General features: G+C 44.7%; 1 protein-coding gene across 1 annotated transcript in view; it reads left to right on the top strand.

Moving 5' to 3' along the window:
* The window catches only part of MEIS2 (Meis homeobox 2), a 172765-nt gene extending 171248 nt beyond the window's left edge, over positions 1-1517 (top strand). Inside the window, 1 exon segment of the mRNA XM_039552327.1 lies at positions 69-1517. The gene's annotated coding sequence lies outside the window, so the exon portion shown is untranslated.
* The last annotated feature ends 5398 nt before the right edge of the window (positions 1518-6915 follow it).

Raw genomic sequence — 6915 nt, 5'->3', positions numbered from 1 at the left:
CTTTTAGATGGGTAAATTGTAAAAACGTTGAGGAATCTGACCTGCTTTTTTTTCCCCTTTTTGTCTAGGTTTGCAAGGCATGCCAGGGGACTACGTATCTCAGGGTGGTCCTATGGGTATGAGTATGGCACAGCCAAGTTACACTCCTCCCCAGATGACCCCACACCCAACTCAATTAAGACATGGACCCCCAATCCATTCATATTTGCCAAGTCACCCCCACCACCCAGCCATGATGATGCACGGAGGACCCCCTACCCACCCTGGAATGACCATGTCAGCACAGAGCCCCACAATGTTAAATTCTGTAGACCCCGGTGTTGGTGGACAGGTTATGGACATTCATGCCCAATAGTATAAGGGAACTCAAGGGAAAAACAAAACAAAAGCAAACAGAAACTATTTTAAGACTTTTGAACTTTGACCAGATGTTGACACTTAATACGAAATTCCAGACAGCTGTGATTATTTTTTACTTTTTGTCATTTTTCATCAACAACAGAGGACCAATGAAATGAGAACACAAATGTGAAATCATGGGCTCACTGAAATGAAAATGTCCATGTACAGATCCTCTGGAAAAAAAAAAGACTCCAAGAGTTATAACTACTGTAGTATAAACATAGGAACTAAGTTAACTTGTACATTTCTGTTGATCACTCCGTTACGTTGCCTCAAATAGTTTTAGAAGAAAAAAAATCCTTGTTTTCCACACTATGTGTGTTGTTCCCAAAAGAATGACTGTTTTGGTTCAGCAGTGAAGTCACTATCCATGAAAGACCTGTTTTGGCCAGTGAGAAAAGAACTACCCTGGAGATGAAGATGATAAGTCTTGCTGGGTCTCTCATCACTCAGAAGACTGTTCCAAGAAGGCCTTGCCATTCCCTCATTTTGTTCCTTCATAAAATGTGTCCTTTAGTTTCAAACAGATCTTTATAGTTCGTGCTTCATTAAGTCTCTCCCCATTCCTCCCAATCTATTTTTTTTTTTTTTGGACTCTTCTTCAAAGAGCTTGCAGGTGAAGATTTAAAAGACAGAACAGACAGAGCAGAAGCTTCTTCCAGTAGTTCTGAGCCTTGGCTTTGGACAAAACAAAACTAAAAGTTGGGCAGCTTTCCTCAATGAAAGAAGTTACTAATGGTCTTTGCACCAAACCTAGGACTTTATCATGAACTCAAAGCTTGGGAAAAAAAAGCAAGAGAATACTGTAACAAACTTCGTACAGAGTTCGGTCTATTAATTGTTTCATGTTAGATATTCTATGTGTTTACCTCAATTGAAAAAAAAAAGAATGTTTTTGCTAGTATCAGATCTGCTGTGGAATTGGTATTGTATGTCCATGAATTCTTCCTTTCTCAGCACGTGTTCCTCACTAGAAGAAAATGCTGTTACCTTTAAGCTTTGTCAAAATTTACATTAAAATACTTGTATGAGGACTGTGACGTTATGTTTTAAAAAGAAAAAAAAAAGGTGTTAAGTCACAAAATGCGGTAATAAATATTTCATTTTTGATTTTTTGCTAGACTTTTGTGTTTTTAATCATGTTTAGCAGAGTCTGAAGTTATCATGAGAGATGTCTCAAACACATTTCCTATCAGTATTGAGAAGAAAGGCTGGAAAAATCAGAAACAAGCTTGTCATCGCATTAATAGAATAATTGAATGAAAGACCGTCTGAGGTTATATATCTCTGCTGATTACTGATACCAGATTTTTGCCAGATTGAACAAAATTTGAAATATTGTCTCACCAGCTTGCATTTCAGAGAGATATGTCTAATATTTGTACTACCTGCTAATAACACAGAAGCTGAGTTTGAGTTGTGAAGGCGCAGGCATGAGATGATTAATCCCATGTGTGTACATGTATGTGTGTGTACATCCATAACCACAGCAGACCATAATTCCAGGTATTTAGCTCAGAGGCGAAGAATGGCTTTATTGCAGGAATAGGTTTGGAAGTTTTAGGAGGAGAAAAGAGGCTTGGGCTCCAATGGGAATTTTTCATATGTGAGGACTGTATAAGCTAGCTTTTGAGATGGGTTTACTCCTTTTGTTGTCTTCAGCTGTTTTCAGAAAAAAACCCCAAACCAAAGCAACAAAGCATCGGCTAATGACAGAAAATGTTGATTTGACATTTTGTATACAAATAGCTGGAGTAGAAGCATGGTTAAAGGTTTGTTTTTTCTTAAGCAAAAGCTTCTGGCATTTTGAAGGAACTAAAGGAGAGTTTGAACTAGGAAAACATGAGCAATGTTAGAAAAAGCAGCCTCTCACCTTCCTCAGTGGCACTGTTAAGTCAGCAAGAGTGGGATGGGGCCCAAAGAGCAGGGGAAAGCCCTGCCTTTATTCCTGGGAGGAGGGGAGTGGGAAAGGATTTGTAATTAACTCAACTTTCTAGGAAACAAAAATTACCAACTTCAACATCTGTAAATTTGTAAACCTTCTCCACCTTCCTTCTCATCGTTCCAACTGGACAGGGTGTCTTTAAAAACTTTGAGTGACAACTTTTACCCTTGGAATGTGGAAAGAGGCTCAGCCTCATAGTTAATGTTTAATTTCTGAGCTGAGCAAATGGACCCACGCTGCTGGCGGCAGAAGGGAGGATGCCAATAGAATGGGTGTGAGGATTTATTTAGCAATCGGGTCCTGCTTTGTGGGCATCTCTTATAAGGCTTTCGTATGAAATTTAGATTATGATTCCCTGCTCGGCTTTGATGCTCTCTATCCTGGTCAAAATCACATCAACCCTTCAATCGCGTAAGAAGAGCACAGCATGGGTGCCCATTTCCAAATTCTCTGATTTTTGTGGATGCAGAATTTAAGAAGGCAAGATTATTTGTGTTAGCACCTTAAAGGGGAGGCTTTAATTTTATTTTTTTTAATCACTGCTTTATTTCCTTGCAGGTCTTTTCTCTAGAATTTGAGAAGAAATGTCAGAAATCACATTGGTAGAAGGACAGGGAAGAATTTATCCATAGTAGATTATTTGTTGTTATAATGATCTAAATATGTGCATTGCTGTGTTGTCTTTTACTTTCTTTCTTTTTTTCTCACCCTTTTGGGCTGTGCTTTCCATGAGATGTCTTGCTGAAATCCAAGGTACAATATCGTGCAGAGATTTCTCCGTCTGAGATTTTCTGTTTAGCATGGAAGGTTCCGATTTTGGTATTTTTAAGAACTGCTCAGCTGTCAAAAGCAAACAAAACGGGAATAATGTTTTGACAGCGGTATAGTGTTAAAGAAAATACTCGAGTCTGAATAAAAATTGCTTATGCTGTGGGAAACGAAGGGTAACAGAAGAAACACCTTTTGTTTACATACACGCATGTTTATAATCCCAAATTTCCATTTCGCCGAGCGGGTCTGGGTTGGGAGTTGTAGTCACCATAAATGAGGGATTTTTCTTCCAGATTTTGCTGCCTTTAAGGCGAAGAGAGGAGGGGAGCGCACCTCCGGCAGCGCTGCCGCCCGAGCCCTGCCCGTCGCGGCGAGCGGGCACCGCAGGGCCGAAGAGGAGATGCCGGGGGGAGCCGGGCGCTCCCCACCTTTCATTCATAGCCGCAGAGAGAGCGAGGGAGAGAAAATTGCCCCAGACCAGGTTTGCGAGGGCCGGGGGGAGCCGGGAGGGGCCGGGGCCGGGCCGGGCAGGGGAAGGGGTGCGGCGGGGGCACGGGCTGGACCCGCTCTCCCTTGTGGGTTTTGCTCATCGCTCCAGCGGCTCTCTGGGCTTCCCGAAGGGAGTGAGGGTCTGCCGGCGGCGCCTTTGTGGGAGTCAATCCGGAGCCATTAGCCCCACTATATGGCTGATGCGTGTGCTAGGAAAAAGCCCCATGGAGCCCGGAAAACGCCCGAATCTTTTCCCCAGGCTCGACCGCGTCCCACGCCGCGCGGAGCGGCAGGAGAGGGTTCCGCTGCGCAGAGGGATGGCTGCGCCCCACGTCTCCCCTACCACATCCCTGAGTTCAGCCGAGAGGAAACGGGGCCGGCCTTTTAACTCTCCTGACAGCACTTGGGGAAAAATCAACCCCGCCGGCGCTGCGCGGGAGCGAGCCAGCTCCGGGCTGGGGAGCCCAGCCGCTGTGGGCTGAGCAGGACCGGATGGGATGAGGGGCGGGTGGGGGCAAGGTTTGCAGGCAGATTTTAATATTAATAGTTTTGGTGGCGAGAAAGAGACAGACAGAAGGGAGGTTGCTCCTCTGGGCAGAGTCTCTGCGACAGTGATGATGGATGACCCCGCACGGCTAAATAACTCCTCCCCTTCATCCCCACACGGTGTCAAAGCTACTTTACTTGCAGCTTTAGGAATAAAAAAAATTAAACACCTTCACCCCATTCCTTGCATCGATTTATGGATCATTATGAATCAATTACTGCTCTCAATATTTTAGAATTTGCTTACAAAAAAGAGGGTCTTGTGTCTGGAGAAAAAAAAATTTAATTTTTGCCTTAGTAAGAAATACGGAATCTTCTTGTACAGGCCTGTGACTAAAAAATCGCTGCTAATAATTGCTGTTTAACAATTTTCCAGGGGCCACATTACTGGGGACGGGGTCAATATCTTTGGTGTGCATCTCCAAGAGCGCCATAAAAACTGGGGGATTCCACAATGCGCATAGAATACGTGTGGCGCGTGCAACCTCGTTGCTTAACTATTCCAGGGAAAGACAGAAAGAAGAGAGAAAGAGAGAGAAAGAGAGAGAGAGAGAGAGAGAGAGAGAAAGAAAGAAAGAAAGAAAAAGAAAGAAAGAAAGAAAGAAAGAAAGAAAGAAAAAGAAAGAAAGAAAGAAAGAAAGAAAGAAGAAAGAAAGAAAGAAAGAAAGAAAGAAAGAAAGAAAGAAAGAAAGAAAGAAAGAAAGAAAAGAAAGAAAGAAAGACTGATTTTAAAAGCCCAGAAGCGAGCTCCGTAAGACACCCCCTCCCCCCAAGTGCCGTGAGGGGGTGCGGGGCCGGGACCGAGCTGTGCGCCCACGGGGCAGGACAGCGGAGCCCGTCTCGGTGGCTGAGTGCAATGGGAAGGAGGCTTCAGCAGGGACAGAAAGTGTGTGAAGTCGGATTTCTCTCCCTTTCTCTGTATTCTCCCATTTGCAGCAGTGTTTGAGGATCTCAAGGTGTTTCTATGGCTACCTTGTGTATGTGGGAGGGTCATATGTGGGGGTGCCCAAGAGAAAAGGCAGCTCTTGGGTGATCATTTATCAATGTCACCCACATAATGATTCTCTCTACAGCCTTCTATTGATGAGGATAATTACATTAGCTCAGAGTGACTGATCAATGAAAAACCACCAAACAAAAACTTCTTTACTCTTCTATAATACCAAAAACCGATACAGAAATAAGATAGAAAGGGAGGGTGGGATTTCCCTTTCCTTCCCTTTAGCAATTATTTTTGTAACGAGCAAGGGAAAGCAAGGAAGTTTTATCCGATTAGTTTCCTTTTCAGAAGAGGCTACCATTTTGTGAAAATGTTCCCTTAAACCTCTTGGCATCACCCCGTGCCTAGTAAAAGCAAATCGTTATTTAAAATATTAACTACTACTTCTTCCCTAGACCCTAAATCCTTTGCTTTTACAGTTGTGTTTTGTGATCAGAGGGCGGGGGTTGGAGGAGGAGGGAAGAGCGCGATAGTTTGGAGCTGCGGAGAGGGAAAGGGACGGCAAATAACTTTTCTTGCTCAATTTCAACTGTCTCTGTCAGGTTTTCTTTGGTTTTATCACTTCATAAAGTGGCCCTATTAAAGATGGAATGTGGCCTCCGTGAGATGCTGCTCTGTCGGTGAAAGCTTGCAATTAAATTACGGGTTCGTTCTTTCCAGAGTTAAAAATCAATGTTTTCTCAATTAAAGGGAATTTTAATGCTTTTATTGGGAGTTGTTAAGGACGCCGTAAATTTTACTGTAATGCCTCTAAGCTCCGAAGCCCTGCCAGTGGACAGGTTGATATTCATGTTGGTTTTGGCGGAAGAGGTTGTTGCTGGTTTTGTTTTCTCTCTAAAGGGCCTTCTTCAGAAAACTCAATCATTTTGAATAACTGCAAGACAAACTGATGCAAAGGGGCGGGGGAGCGCAGGCTCTTCCTTCTGCCCTCCTCTCTCCATTTCGTGCTGCCATCAGCTCCTCTCGCTGTGGCAGTGAGCCCTGCCTTAGCGCTCTCCCACCGGGCGCAAGGGCGGGTTTTCAGCTGGTTTTGCTGGGAACGGAGAAACGCTTCAGTTTCGGAGCGCGTGTTTCGCCCAGGTCGCTCCCCCTCTCGGAGAGGCCGGGGGTGCTGACTGAGGACGCGGGGCAGTGGCCGGGGCTCCCCTGCGGGGCCAGCGAGCTGCCCGCCCGCTCGCCCGGCTCGCACCCTGCGGGCTGCGCAAGGGCTCCCGTTCAGCAGATCTAGCGCTGGTAAAGGAGCGTGTCCGGTCCTGCTGCAGACCTTACATTTCTGCAAGCATCTGCTTACAGGGATGACTACAAGTTAGCCCTGGGACGTAAATGAATGGAAGTCGGAATAGGGCTGGCAGAGATACTTTTTTCCTTTTCTTGCCAAAATATTGTTTCTTCACAGGCTACTGTCAAGTAAAATCCCCACCAGGAGGCTGATCTTGAACACATTTACACGGGGTTAATTCCCCGAGCCGCAGGAGAGATCATCCCCGGGCCGTGAGATCAGAAATAGGCCCTTATCGCCTGGTTTTGTCCGAAGCGTGTTTAAAATTCCTTAAATTACCTCCATGAAGAACCACTGCAAACTCCTTTAGAATCTGCTTTGATTAAAGCGACTGTCAGATTCTTCGAGATTAGGCGAGAGAAAACGCAGAGTAGGATGTATTTATTATTTATATTATAGTCCACTGTGAACAGTTGGAAGGGGAGGATTAGAGAGAGCGTTTGAAAGAGGAGACAAGAGAAAGCGAGAGAGAGATGTAACCCT

Source organism: Corvus cornix, chromosome 5, assembly GCF_000738735.6.
Source record: "Corvus cornix cornix isolate S_Up_H32 chromosome 5, ASM73873v5, whole genome shotgun sequence".
Taxonomy (NCBI): Eukaryota; Metazoa; Chordata; class Aves; order Passeriformes; family Corvidae; genus Corvus; species Corvus cornix.
Note: the sequence above shows the minus strand (reverse complement) of the source record. Positions and strands in the feature narration are given on the sequence as shown.